The following is a 15,485-nucleotide window of genomic DNA, read 5'->3' as shown; positions in this document are numbered from 1 at the left end:
GATACACTTCTGCAACCCAGCCTCTAAATGTCAGTGCTTCTGTATCTGTTAAATGTGATTCCTGTTTGAATACAATATCCACCTGATTTGATTTTAAATATGTAAAAATATTTTTCCTCTTCACTTGGTTACCACAACAAATTATGTTGACATAACCATCAGCCATTTTTGAGTCTTTATAGCCTGTGTAATTATAGTTAAATGTACCATTTAACACGTGACAATTCTAATGAACATCATTATATAAAATGTCACAATATATGCTGCTGCTGTACAATAAAACAGTGCAAATAAATTTAGAAAACCAATCCCAAAGTAAAACAAAGAAACTAGGAATCATCACTGAACTGTTTTTGATGATGCAGAAGATAACCTGCAGCCTCAACTCAAAATTCCTTACGTAAGGCAATTAAGGATCAGCCATTTTTTTTCCATTTTCACCTAAAATGACACCAAATCTAACTGCCTGTAGCTCAGGCCCTGAAGCAGGGATATGCATATTCTTGGTACCATTTGAAAGGAAACACTTTGAAGTTTGTGGAAATGTGAAAGGAATGTAGAAGAATATAACACATTAGATCTGGTAAAAGGTAATACACAGAAGAAAAACAAAAAATGATGTATTTTGTTTGTACCATCATCTCTGGAATGCCATAATATATTATTCCATCCCAGGTGCAATTCAGATTTTGGCCACTAGATGGCAGCTGTGTATGTGCAAATTGTCAGACTGATCCAATGAACCATTGTATTTCTGTTCAAAATGTTGTATTAAGACTGCCCAAATGTGCCCAAATATGCCTTGAAAACTGTGCACTCTCCTCAAACAATAGCATGGTATTATTTCACTGTAATAGCTACTGTAAATTGGACAGTGCAGTTAGATTAACAAGAATTTAAGCTTTCTGCCAATATGAAATATGTCTGTCCTGGGAAATCTTCTTGTTCCTTACAACCTCATGATACTCAACTCATCTAAAGAAGGCCAGTTGTATTGCTTTTTTAATCAGCACAACAGTTTTCAGCTGTGCTAACATAATTATATCTGTACCGTTTTAAACTCACTCGTACTCCTGGCGTGTACGTTACAGAATAACACCTGTTCAATGTCCCCCGGAGGGTCGTAAACCACTGACTACCGGATCTCACCCTCTTTTCATGTTTCCCACCTCAAGCTGGTGGTTCCTGGTCCCCTGGCTGATGCTGTCCCCCATGACAACCCACCGCCACCCCTGGACATCGAGGGAAGCCCAGCCTATGCTGTCAGATCCCTCCTGTATGTCGTGGGGGTTGGCTACAGTACCTGGTGGACTGGGAGGGGTATGGTCCAGAGGAGCAGTGTTGGTTAAACTCACCTTCTGCACCTGCTTTCTGATCCCCGCCGTATACGTTCCAACTCATCAGTTCAAATAGGCTACATGTTGTATTAAACAGCATATAAACACTCAAAATGGGTCAAGAGCCATAAGGGGTAGTCTGGATTATTTAGGTTATATTATTAACCTATTATTTAAATGATTTGAAGTCCATATAAATAAATTGTGGGACATTATAGTGCTCAGCATTTAAACAGTTTGTACTAAATCATTAAGTGCCTTACTTAGAATTTAAATTAAACGACAAATGCCTTTTTATTTAGAAATACTAACAATGACACACTTAGCTAGCTACCCACCTCATTATTTTCTGGTAGCATGTGCACATATACTGAACAAAAATGTAAACGTGCAAAAGTTTCTAATATTTAATTAGTTACAGTTCATATGGAAATCAGTCAATTGAAATAAATTCATTACTAATCTATGGATTTCACATGACTGGGAATACAGATATGCATCTGTTGGTCCCATATACCTTACAAAAAGGTAGGGGCGTGGATCAGAAAAGCAGTCAGTATCTGGTGTGACCACCATTTGCCTCACGCAGAAACACAGATCTCCTTCACATAGAGTTGATCAGGCTGTCAATTGTGGCCTGTGGAATATTGTCCCACTCCTGTTCAATTCCTTTGCGAAGTTGCTGGATATCGGCAGTAACTGGAACATGCTGTCGTACACTGAGATCCAGAGCATCCCAAACATGCTCAATGGGTGACATGTCTGGTGAGAATGCAGGCCATGGAAGAAGTGGGACATTTTCAGCTTCCAGGAATTGTGTACAGATCCTTGCAACATGGGGCCGTGCATTATCCTGCTGAAACATGAGGTGATGGCGGCAGATGACTGCAACAACAATGATCCTCCGGATCTCGTCACTGTATCTATGTGCATTTAAATTGCCATTTTATAAAATTCCTTTGTGTTCGTTGTTCGTAGCTTAGGCCTGCCAATACCATAACCCCACGACACAATGGGGCACTTTGACATCAGAAAACCGCTCACCCACGCGACACCATACACTTGGTCTGATGTTGGACGTACTGCCAAATTCTCTAAAACGACGTTGGAGGCAGTTTATGCTAGAGAAATTACCATTCAATTCTCTGGCAACAGTTCTGAGGGACATTTCTGCAGCCAGCATGCCAATTGCCTTCAAAATATAAGACATCTGTTGTGTTGTTTGACAAAACTGCACATTTTAGAGTAGCCTTTTACTGTCCCCAGCACAGAGTGCACCTGTGTAATGATCATGCTGTTTAATCTTATTGATATGGCACACCTGTCAGGTGGATGGATTATCTTGGCAAAGTAGAAAAGCTCACTAACAGGATGTAGACAAATTTGTGTGTAAAATTTGAAAGAAATACGCTTTTTTTTGTGTATGGAACATGGGACCACCACTTTATATGTTGCGTTTATATTTTTGATCAGTGTCGTAAGTACACCATCATGCTTTCGGGATAGGTGTCCTTTCAAAATTATTTCCAAGTCGAAGCTAGTTTTTTTCCGAGTTGTATCAAACTCACTGAAGTCTGAGATTTCCCAGTTCCAAGTTTCCAGTAGTTTTGAATGCGGCAGAAATCATGCTGGATTGACATCATGGCCAGTGTTCTCAAATTTTACCAATTGGATATCACAAAATTGGGGAGAAAAACAGGGTAAATAAATAAAAAGGATAAACATTCACATGCAACACCATGTACCAGAAGTTACGATCTTGTCTCATTGCTGCAACTCCCCTAAGGACTCAACGAAGGTCGAGAGCTAAGCCACACTGCTTCTTGACATCCTGCTCGCTTAACCCGGAAGCCAGCCGCACCAATGTGTCAAAATGACGACCGAAGTCAGCTTGCAGGCACCCGGCCCGGAGTAGCTAGAGCATGATGAGACAAGGAAATCACGGCTGGCCAATCCCTCCCCTAACCCAGACGACGCTGGGCCAATTGTGCTCCATCCCATGGGTCTCCCAGACTAGGCCGGCTGTGACACAGCCTGGATCAAACCCGAGGCTGCAGTCGCGCCTCAACACTCAATGTAAAATTTGCGATTTCCAACTTGTTGTTTGATGTTTATGTCCAATGGCTGATGAGCACCTATATGTTTAATCTATAATTTCTCTTCATATGACAAGGGTTGAAAATGATTTGCCAGTAGATTGTCGACTTCATTCATTATTGATGACTTCTTGTCTAGCTTGCCTTGATCAGTCCGATCAATGCTGCGGTAGAAATAACGTGACTTGACATCATTTTATCTGTGGCCAATGACCTTGAGCCTTCTTGGATGGGCACTTCTAATGTAAGTCTATGGCAGCACCCAAGAGGCTTGAATTTTCGAGCTCTACCCATAGATTTTGCAGTGATGTAGTGTCCCGAGTGACAGAACACTGAGCCAATCACGGCCCAACTAGAGACCACAGAAGCACTGAGCTAGGCTGAAACACCTGCATTTTGGAGCTCAAGAAAGCAAAAAAAGAGACCTGTTTGCATGCAGCTGTCACACCAGCCTTCGCTTTGGCTCCCCATCCTGTCCAGCTCAGGCGTTCGGTGTCGCCGAACCTACTGCTGGCAAACGCCCTTCACTCATCAACCCCTGACTTGTCTCGTCATCATTACACACCTGGTTCTAATCCCCACTATCACTGTATATATATATACTCCCTCTGTCATTGGTCTTTGTCGGTCATGTTACTTGTTTTTCTGAGAGGAATCTCTCCTACTATTTCCTAAGCACTTCATAAAACGTATGTTATATACAGTGTCAATATTTTCGATCACTATGTTTAATGTACAGTTACAAGATGACATGGCGTCATACTCCGGGTTGTTCCGAACAGAATGAGCCTGTTTGTCTATATTCCGTCTCTCACAGTTGATAAACAATTACAGACCTCTACATGCTTTGTAAGTAGGAAAACCTGCAAAATCAAATACTTCTTCTCCCCACTGTATATGTATACACTTGGGAGAAGTGTGTGGCCAATTGAAGACACCAGTTAGTCCTCTCCCTCAAACCCTTTGTAAGGGTTGTCGTCGGTGGAAGAAGGATCAGACTAAAGCGCAGTGTGGTGAGTGTTCATGATGATTTATTCAAAACAAACCGAACACTGAAATACAAAACAATAAACGATGTGAACAAAACGAAAACCGAAACAGTACCGTGTGGCCCAAACACCCACAAACCAAAAGTGAAACCCAGGCTACCTAAGTATGATTCTCAATCAGAGACAAGTAACGACACCTGCCTCTGATTGAGAATCATACTAGGCCGAACTCAAAAACCAACATAGAAAAACAAACAGACTGCCCACCCCAACTCACGCCCTGACCATACTAGAACAAAGAATAAAATAACAGAACTATGGTCAGAACGTGACACCCTTGTCATTTTTTATCTTATGTTACATGATGCACCTACCCCACATTTTCCAGGAATATTCTTATCATGTTACTGAATGTATCCAGGGTATTTTTAGATTTTGTTATCAACAAATGTGGCGAAAAGTAAAGTAAATGTAAAATGCACACAAAATCAAGTGTTTGGAGTCAGTCTTGTTTCAGGTGAACTGCTGTGTCCTCGACTGTGGTCTAATAATTTTCCCGTAATCGTAACGGTTTTCTTTCTTCACGAGTCACATCTTTTTCATGTTATTACCAATGTTTTGTTTTAGTTGTATGAAAAGCTCTTCCAAAATAAAGTAATTATACTGATCATGATGTTGTGGTTGTTGTTGAAGTAGTAGTGCCATACCAGAGCCCTCTTCTGGTTCTGCAGCAGGATGACCAGGAGAAAGCAGGCCTTAGTGAAGATGCTGCTTCCCTTGTCAGGCACCTTGTCTCCTGCCTTCTCCCTGTAGATCTGCAGCAGATCCAGCAGCATGTCCACAGAGTTCTCTACGTCACACACCGCCTTGATTGTCTTGTCATACTGGTGGAGGGGGACACTCTTAAGGAAGGAAGGCAGCCACGAAGGCAGAGAATGTTCATGTTTAGTAAAAAAATATATGAAAAAAACATTTGACATTCTGAACAGGGTAATACATATCACATAAAGTGAAAGTAATAAGAATGATTTTTTTTTTTTTACCTGTGGGATTGATTTGGGCCTGGGCACAACACAACACAACACAGTGGCTGTATGAAAGCACTACAGGAATGTGGGAGGAGGACCCACCTTGGAGAGGTTGAGGAGGACCTGGATGGCATAGGTAATGAACCCCATGCAGGGGATGATCCGCTTGCAGCTGCGGATGAGCGCCGAAGATGACCAGCGTGGCTCCGCTCGGCACCAGACCCTCACAACACTCCGGGGACAGCCAGTATGCACACACGCACACAATCCTTCTACTGCCAATCAGTTTCCCTAACACAGAGTTCATCATATCAGTAGTCCAATAGCACCATCCAGTGTACTACTCTGGCTCACATAATTTGCTGCAACCATTCATATGGTAATGAGAAACATGTTATGTACACCAAGTGTACAAAACATTAGGAACACCTTCCTATATTGAGTTGCACCCCTTTTGCCTTCGTCGGGGCAAGGTGACGAAAGCATTCCACAGGGATGCTGGTCCATGGGGTGGTGTGGTCTGCCCAACGCATCACAGTAGCAAACTACCTGGCCTCCAGGACACCTACAGCACACGATGTCACAGGAAGGCCAAAAAGATTATCAAGGACAACAACCACCCGAGTCACTGCCTGTTCACTCCGCTATCATCCAGAAGGCGAGGTCAGTACAGGTGCATCAAAGCTGGGACCGAGAGACTGAAAAAAAGCTTCTATCTCAAGGCTATCAGACTGTTAAATAGACATCACCGGTTATGTAACCTGCACATTAGAGGCTGCTGCCCTTTAAACATATTCTTGAAATCACTGGCCACTTTAATAATGGAACACTAGTCACTTTAATAATGTTTACATATTTTTGCTTTACTCATCTCATATGTTTATACTGTATTATATTATATTCTACTGTATTTTAGTCTATGCCACTCTGACATTGCTTATCCTAATATTTATATATTCAATAATTCCATTATTTTACTTGTAGGTTGGTGTTTATTGTTGTGAATTGTTAGATATTACTGCACTGTTGAAGCTAGAAACACAAGCATTTTGCTACACCCGCAATACCATCTGCTAAGCATGTGTATGTGACCAATAAAATTTGATTTGAGGACAAAACAAAGACAGTGTTTCAATCTCGTTGTTTCTGAGACCACATTATAGAAGAGAAGTGATAGTTGGCCTCAGAAAACAAAACACACTGATCCAAGGTCAGTTGACTTCATCCATCCTAATAGGAACAGTACTTTATCTGTCATCTTAACTGATCCTAGATCAGCAGTTAAAGGTACAGTTGGAGTCAGAAAGGTTAAATACACCTTAGCCAAATACATTTAAACTCTGTTGTTCACAATTCCTGACACCTTCCAGACTCATATTAATAAGAATCTCCAATCCAAAATGAAATCTAGAATCGGCGTCCTATTTCGCAACAAAGCCTCCTTCACAATGTCATTTACAAAATATCCTCCAACATTCTACTCAGCAATTGAATGTAGTCTATCACAGTGCCATCCGTTTTGTCACCAAAGCCCCATATATTACCCACCACTGCGACCTGTATGCTCTTGTTGGCTGGTCCTCACTACATATTCGTCGCCAAACCCACTGGCTCCAGGTCATCTTTAAGTCTTTGATAGGTAAACCCCTGCCTTATCTCAGCTCAATGCACACACACACACACGGACACGCACACACACACACACACACATAGCAACACCCACCCGTAGCACACGCTCCAGCAGGTATATTTCACTGGTCATCCCCAAAACCTACACCCCCTGTGGCCGCCTTTCCTTCCAGTTCTCTGCTGCCAATGACTGGAATGAATTTCAAAAATCACAGAAGCTGGAGACTTATATAGTCCTCTCAAACTTTTCGACGTCAACTATCAGAGCAGCTTACCGATCACTGTACCTGTACACAGCCCATCTGTAAATAGCACACCCAACTACCTCATCCCCATATTGTTATTTATTTATTTTTGCTCTTCTGCACCCCAGTCCCCAGTATCTCTACTTGCACATCATCATCTGCACATCTATCACTCTAGTGTTAATTCTAATTTGTAATTATTTCGCCACTATGGTCTATTTATTGCCTTACCTCCCTAATCTTACTATATTTGCACACACTGTACATGGATTTTTCTATGGTGTTATTGACTGTGCGTTTGCTTATCCCATGTGTAACTCTGTGTTGTTTTTTGTCACACTGTTCTCAACTTGTTCTCAACTGGCCTACCTGGTTAAATAAAGGTGAAATAAAACATTTAATTTAAAAAACAGTCGCGTCAAACAGCGTAGCCAGAATAACAGCAAAGTAGGTTTGCGTTTGTTTGCGTTTGTTTAAGCTGTTTTCTTGTGACATTTATTTGGATACATCCATAAAAATGAGCTAATGATGCACAATTTCACCTGGCATAGAAAATGTGGTCTCTCGTCAGGACACTGTTGTTCAGAGCAGAAGAGCTAGCCAACAACACAATCACTTCAAACTGAAGCTGGAAAGACAGCCAACCAACTGCATTTCTATTGACATTTCTTTATATATATCCATAAAAATGATGCCAGCTGATTCACGATTTCGACGGCTGAGAAAAGCTGCTTGCCTGTCTCGTCCCGACTGCTGACACGTTCATTACTCTGGGACAGCTGGAGATCGAATTTAAATATTGAAACAATGCTGCAAATATCAGCGAGACAGACGGCAAGGTTTATAGAAATCTCCACTGTTGAAAACGAAATGTTAGTTTAAAAGAAATATGAGATAATATCTAGATTATTTTTATAGTGGAGAAGTTGGAAAAAATGCCTGGTTGGGCTGATGAGACAGCAGATTTTGCAGTCAGATGGACCAGAGTAAATAGACATTTTAGCCGTTGGTAACTTGTGGAATAGACACAAGCTGGAATACGGTTTTAACCAATCAGCATTTAGTTTCCCAAAGGCTGAAGCAGTCCCCCTTTCTCTCCATATCTAATTTCGCGCAATTCTTGAGCTCAGGGCATGCCCGGCCCAGCATGCATTTGTAGGCCATTTGCTGCTATAGCCCCTTGCTTTAGCTACTGTCATTGAATTAGCTAAATATTTTCATAAAGAAATGTAACCTTTAATTAACTAGTCAAGTCAGGTGCAAAATCAAGGTGACTTACAAAAATGAGGAACAAGAGCAAGACAGGGAGTGCTGTGATGTAGTGTCCACAACTAACGAATAATTCTGGAATCTGAAAGGACACCTATCCCGAAAGCATAATGGTGTACTTACGACACTGATCAAAAATATAAACGCAACATATAAAGTGGTGGTCCCATGTTCCATACACAAAAAAAGCTTATTTCTTTCAAATTTTACACACATTTGTTTACATCCTGTTAGTGAGCTTTTCTACTTTGCCAAGATAATCCATCCACCTGACAGGTGTGGCATATCAATAAGATTAAACAGCATGATCATTACACAGGTGCACTCTGTGCTGGGGACAGTAAAAGTGTCACGTTCTGACCTTTATTTCCTTTGTTTTGTATTTATTTAGTATGGTCAGGTCGTGAGTTGGGTGGGCAGTCTATGTTTGTTTTTCTAGGTTTTGGGTATTTCTATGTTTTGGCCTAGTATGGTTCTCAATCAGAGGCAGGTGTCATTAGTTGTCTCTGATTGAGAATCATACTTAGGTAGCCTGGGTTTCACTGTGTGTTTGTGGGTGATTGTTCCTGTCGCTGTGTTTGCACCAGATAGGACTGTTTAGGTTTTCGCACATTTATTGTTTTGTTAGTTATTTCATGTCTAGTTCCTTTATTAAAGAACATGAATAACCACCACGCTGCATTTTGGTCCGCTTCTCCTTCACCACAGGAAAACCCTTACAAAAAGGCTACTCTAAAATGTGCAGTTTTGTCAAACAACACAACAGATGTCTTATGTTTTGAAGGCAATTGGCATGCTGACTGCAGAAATGTCCCTCAGAACTGTTGCCAGAGAATTGAATGGTAATTTCTCTAGCATAAACTGCCTCCAACGTCGTTTTAGGGAATTTGGCAGTACGTCCAACATCAGACCAAGTGTATGGTGTCATGTGGGTGAGCGGTTTTCTGATGTCAAAGTGCCCCACTGTGTCGTGGGGTTATGGGATTGACAGGCATAAGCTACGAACAACGAACACAAAGGTATTTTATAAAATGGCAATTTAAATGCACATAGATACAGTGACAAGATCCGGGGATTCATTGTTGTGTCAGTCATCTGCCGCCATCACCTCATGTTTCAGCAGGATAATGCACGGCCCCATGTTGCAAGGATCTGTACACAATTCCTGGAAGCTGAAAATGTCCCACTTCTTCCATGGCCTGCATTCTCACCAGACATGTCACCCATTAAGCATGTTTGGGATGCTCTGGATCTCAGTGTACGACAGCATGTTCCAGTTACCGCCAATATCGAGCAACTTCACAAAGCAATTGAACAGGAGTGGCACAATATTCCACAGTCCACAATCGACAGCCTGATCAACTCTATGTGAAGGAGATCTGTGTTTCTGCATGAGGCAAATGGTGGTCACACCAGATACTGACTGGTTTTCTGATCCATGCCCCTACCTTTTTGTAAGGTATATGGGACCAACAAATGCATATCTGTATTCCCAGTCATGTGAAATCCATATATTAGTAATGCATTTATTTCAATTGACTGATTTCCATATGAACTGTAACTAATTAAATATTTGAAACTTTTGCATGTTTACATTTTTGTTCAGTATATGTGCACATGCTAACAGCAAAGAATGAGGTGGGTAGCTAGCTAAGTGTGTCATTGTTACACAGTATTTCTAAATAAAAAGGCATTTGTCATTTAATATAAATTCTAAGTATGGCACTTAATGATTTAATACAAAATGTTTAAATGCTGAGCACTATAATGTCCCTGCCAACCTAGTGTGTCGCACTCGCAAATGCTTGCCAATTTATTTATATGGACTTCAAATCATTTAAATAATAGGTTAATAATATAGCCTAAATAATCCAGACTACCCCTTATGGCTCTTGACCCATTTTGAGTGTTTATATGCTGTTTAATACGACATGTAGCCTATTTGAACTGATGAGTTGGAACGTAAACGGCGGGGATCAGAAAGCAGGTGCAGAAGGTGAGTTTAACCAACACTGCTCCTCTGGACCATACCCCTCCCAGCCCACCAGGTACTGTAGCCAACCCCCACGACATACAGGAGGGATCTGACAGCATAGGCTGGGCTTCCCTCGATGTCCAGGGGTGGCGGTGGGTTGTCATGGGGGACAGCATCAGCCAGGGGACCAGGAACCACCAGCGTGAGGTGGGAAACATGAAAAGAGGGTGAGATCCGGTAGTCAGTGGTTTACGACCCTCCGGGGGACATTGAACAGCCCCATAAACCGGGGGCTCAGCTTCTGGCGGAGCGGGAGGTTCCTGCCGTCTGGAAGAGAGTTGAATCTTGTGAGGTGTTATTCTGTGACGTACACGCCAGGAGTCAGAAAGCAGGTGCAGAAAGTGAGTTTAAAAAGGTACAGATACAATTATGTTAGCACAGCTGAAAACTGTTGTGCTGATTAAAAAAGCAATACAACTGGCCTTCTTTAGACGAGTTGAGTATCTGGAGCATCAGCATTTGTGTGTTCCATTACAGGCTCAAAATGGCCAGAAACAACAGTTTCTTCTGAAACTCGTCATGCTATTTTTGTTCTGAGAAATGAAGGCTCTTCCATGCAAGAAATTGTCAAGAACCTGAAGATCTGGTAAACCCCTGTGTACTATTCCCTTCGCAAAAAAGAGCAAACTGGCTCTAACCAGAATAGAAAGAAGAGTGGGAGGCCCCGGTGCACAACTGAGCAAGAGGACAAGTACATTAGAGTGTTTTGTTTGAGAAACAGACGCCTCACAAGTCTTCAACTGGAAGCTTCATTAAATAGTACCCGCAAAACACCAGTCTCAACGTCAACACTAAACAGGCAATTCTGGAAGGCTGGCCTTCTATGAGGAGTTCTTCTGTCCAGTGTCTGTGTTAGGATACAGCTTCAGGACAAAGTTTGACAGCATTAGTAAAAATGTGATCGATACATGTGGATGATCTTGTTCCTGTAGTGTTTTTAAACACCCTGGTAGGTTGATTAATAACCTGAACCAGATTACAGGCACTGGTTACAGTAAGAAGCTTCCTTTTGAGCAGACAGCTTGATGAAAACCGGGCAATATTCAGGTCCCCAAGGAAGTAGACATCTCTGTTTACATCACATACACCATACATGGATTGAGCAGCAGTACCAGGAGAATGCGTGTGTCACGTTCGTTGTATGGAGGAGACCAAGGTGCAGCGTGATACGAATAAATACTCTTTAATTAAACGAAGAAACACAAAAAACGTGCAAAATAACGAAACAAACGTGAAGCTATGTAAACTGAGTCCTGGAGAGGCTGTGAAAAGCTTAGCTTGTTCTATTTCAGATCCGGTTGTTTCCACCAAAGAATTGGCTGAATCAAGAAGGTTGGCCGCATCCCATAACAGCCTGTCGTCTGCCTCTGAAATGTCATTTAAAACGGTGAAATCCCCCGGTTTGGTTGTTTCATTGTGAATGTTCGGTGAGCCGGATTCCTCCATGTGCTCTAGATGTGTGAGGTCTTCTGTGCCGTTGTACGCCGGGGAGGAATCTGAAAGAAAATAATACAAACAAAATAGGTTATTAAACATAAAACATGTTAGATAAAAAATGTCAAATACATTTCAGGTATTATACTATATACAGTGCCTTGCGAAAGTATTCGGCCCCCTTGAACTTTGCAACCTTTTGCCACATTTCAGGCTTCAAACATAAAGATATAAAACTGTATTTTTTGTGAAGAATCAACAACAAGTGGGACACAATCATGAAGTGGAACGACATTTATTGGATATTTCAAACTTTTTTAACAAATCAAAAACTGAAAAATTGGGCGGGCAAAATTATTCCTTGGCCAGCTCTCCCGCTATCTCTCTCAGAATGACCTTCTTGATCCAAATCAGTCAGGTTTCAAGACTAGTCATTCAACTGAGACTGCTCTTCTCTGTATCACGGAGGCGCTCCGCACTGCTAAAGCTAACTCTCTCTCCTCTGCTCTCATCCTTCTAGACCTATCGGCTGCCTTCGATACTGTGAACCATCAGATCCTCCTCTCCACCCTCTCCGAGTTGGGCATCTCCGGCGCGGCCCACGCTTGATTGCGTCCTACCTGACAGGTCGCTCCTACCAGGTGGCGTGGCGAGAATCCGTCTCCTCACCACGTGCTCTCACCACTGGTGTCCCCCAGGGCTCTGTTCTAGGCCCTCTCCTATTCTCGCTATACACCAAGTCACTTGGCTCTGTCATAACCTCACATGGTCTCTCCTATCATTGCTATGCAGACGACACACAATTAATCTTCTCCTTTCCCCCTTCTGACGACCAGGTGGCGAATCGCATCTCTGCATGTCTGGCAGACATATCAGTGTGGATGACGGATCATCACCTCAAGCTGAACCTCGGCAAGACGGAGCTGCTCTTCCTCCCGGGAAGGACTGCCCGTTCCATGATCTCGCCATCACGGTTGACAACTCCATTGTGTCCTCGTCCCAGAGCGCTAAGAACCTTGGCGTGATCCTGGACAACACCCTGTCGTTCTCAAATAACATCAAGGCGGTGGCCCGTTCCTGTAGGTTCATGCTCTACAACATCCGCAGAGTACGACCCTGCCTCACACAGGAAGCGGCGCAGGTCCTAATCCAGGCACTTGTCATCTCCCGTCTGGATTACTGCAACTCGCTGTTGGCTGGGCTCCCTGCCTGTGCCATTAAACCCCTACAACTCATCCAGAACGCCGCAGCCCGTCTGGTGTTCAACCTTCCCAAGTTCTCTCACGTCACCCCGCTCCTCCTCTCTCTCCACTGGCTTCCAGTTGAAGCTCGCATCCGCTACAAGACCATGGTGCTTGCCTACGGAGCTGTGAGGGGAACGGCACCTCAGTACCTCCAGGCTCTGATCAGGCCCTACACCCAAACAAGGGCACTCGTTCATCCACCTCTGGCCTGCTCGCCTCCCTACCACTGAGGAAGTACAGTTCCCGCTCAGCCCAGTCAAAACTGTTCGCTGCTCTGGCCCCCAATGGTGGAACAAACTCCCTCACGACGCCCAGGACAGCGGAGTCAATCACCACCTTCCGGAGACACCTGAAACCCCACCTCTTTAAGGAATACCTAGGATAGGATAAAGTAATCCTTCTCACCCCCCCTTAAAAGACCTAGATGCACTATTGTAAAGTGGCTGTTCCACTGGATGTCATAAGGTGAAAGCACCAATTTGTAAGTCGCTCTGGATAAGAGCGTCTGCTAAATGACTTAAATGTAATGTAAATGTAAGTGCAGGTTACATTTTTTTACAGACAAGTCAACAGGGTTAATGTAAAAAGTAAATAGTACAGGACCCAGAATCGACCCCTGTGGGACACCTTTTCTTATGTCCAGAAAACCTGATCTAACACTGTCAGTAGGTACACATTGAGGTCTATGTGTCACATATTTTTTTTACCAGTTACATGCAGGCTGGTATAGGGCATTTGAGGAAAGCGTCTGAATTAGCAGTGAGTGATTAACAGCATCGAAGGCTTTTGACAGGTCAATGAAGAGGGCAGCACAATGTTGCCTTTAATCCATACAGTTAATAACATAATTTATACTGTAGCTAGGGATGCAACAGAGATAGTGTTATGATCTGGTCTAAAACCAGACTGATGTATGTTTAGAATACATTTCAAAGTTAAGAAAGATCTTAGCTGAGAATTAATCAAGGATTCTACAATTTTAGCTAGGTAAGAAAGTTTAGAAATAGGTCACAAGGGTCACAACCTTTGTGAAGGGGGATATGGACCACCTTCCAAACCCAATTTTTTTAATGTATTTTTTTAGCCCATATATATTGTTGTAACTTTTTAGTCACTCAAATATTGCATGAATGCACATTAGACATGGCAAAATACATACAATTGCAAGACAATTTTCTTTAAAACTGCTACATTTTCTTTCACCCCATAACAAAATGTGTAGAATTGCAGGTAATAAGCTTTAAACCTGCAACATTCTCTTCACCAACATGAGGCGTGTGAACAGTTTGTGTCATGAACAGAGCTTGTGCCCATAGAAATAGACGCCCAATGCTAGAAGGAGGGCCCCCAAGTGAAAAAGTTTGGGAACCCCTGAACTAGAGGTTGGTAGAGAGAAAAGCAATCGATTGACTGACCAGGGTCAAATAAACCACCATTTCTCTCAAATAAAAAGTCTGTTGAGATAAAATGATGATTAAAAGCAACACTTATCCCATTTTTCTCAGTTATGCCAGAGTCAGACAGAACTTGCTTAGGCAGAGAAGAAGATGCATTTGTATGTGCATGTACTAAATGTAAAAAGATCTGCAGCAGAGTCAGAGCTTAAAAAGTAGCTTGATTTAGCTTACTTAATCGAGATAGTACATCTGCAATGTGCCGGGATGGGTGGTGCATGCAGGTTTACTAACCTTCCGCTCCCATAGAAAGCTTTTGTTTGTTTAGTAAATGACATGGGTGCTATAGCATCTACAGCAGGGGTAGCCAATCCTCATCCTCCTGGAGACCTACTGGGTGTAGAGGCTTTTGCTCCAGCCCTACTCAAAAAACACCTGAGGTAACATTGGCCATCCCCGATCTACAGTATGCATGATGCCAGCTCATCTGAGTGGAAGTTCTATATTCCTGTATGCTGGGCATTAGGAGGAGCCATGCTGTTCATTCCTCCCTCCCTCTAAGATGTGTTTTGTAAAAACAAATGAATGGATTAATCCACTAATTAGTATTGGAGGCAACCTTTTTACAGCCAAACAAATGAAAAGAGGAAAAACATAACTGTGACTGACTGGCAGGCCAGGTGGTGTGTCATTAAGCTCTGCTGTGCTGTGTGATTAAGTAGCCCCACAGCAGCTATGAGGCTGTGCTTCGAATGAATGGAGTGATAAATGCCTCAAATGAGTGA

The 15,485-nt window shown here is 42.6% G+C and overlaps 1 pseudogene; it reads right to left on the bottom strand.

Moving 5' to 3' along the window:
- Positions 1 to 3,126: 3,126 nt before the first annotated feature.
- LOC115145408 (abnormal spindle-like microcephaly-associated protein homolog) lies at positions 3,127 to 5,757 on the bottom strand (annotated as a pseudogene).
- Positions 5,758 to 15,485: the final 9,728 nt, after the last annotated feature.

The sequence above is a fragment of the Oncorhynchus nerka genome, linkage group LG17, assembly GCF_034236695.1.
Source record: "Oncorhynchus nerka isolate Pitt River linkage group LG17, Oner_Uvic_2.0, whole genome shotgun sequence".
Taxonomy (NCBI): Eukaryota; Metazoa; Chordata; class Actinopteri; order Salmoniformes; family Salmonidae; genus Oncorhynchus; species Oncorhynchus nerka.
This window is presented reverse-complemented; position numbering and strand designations above follow the sequence as displayed.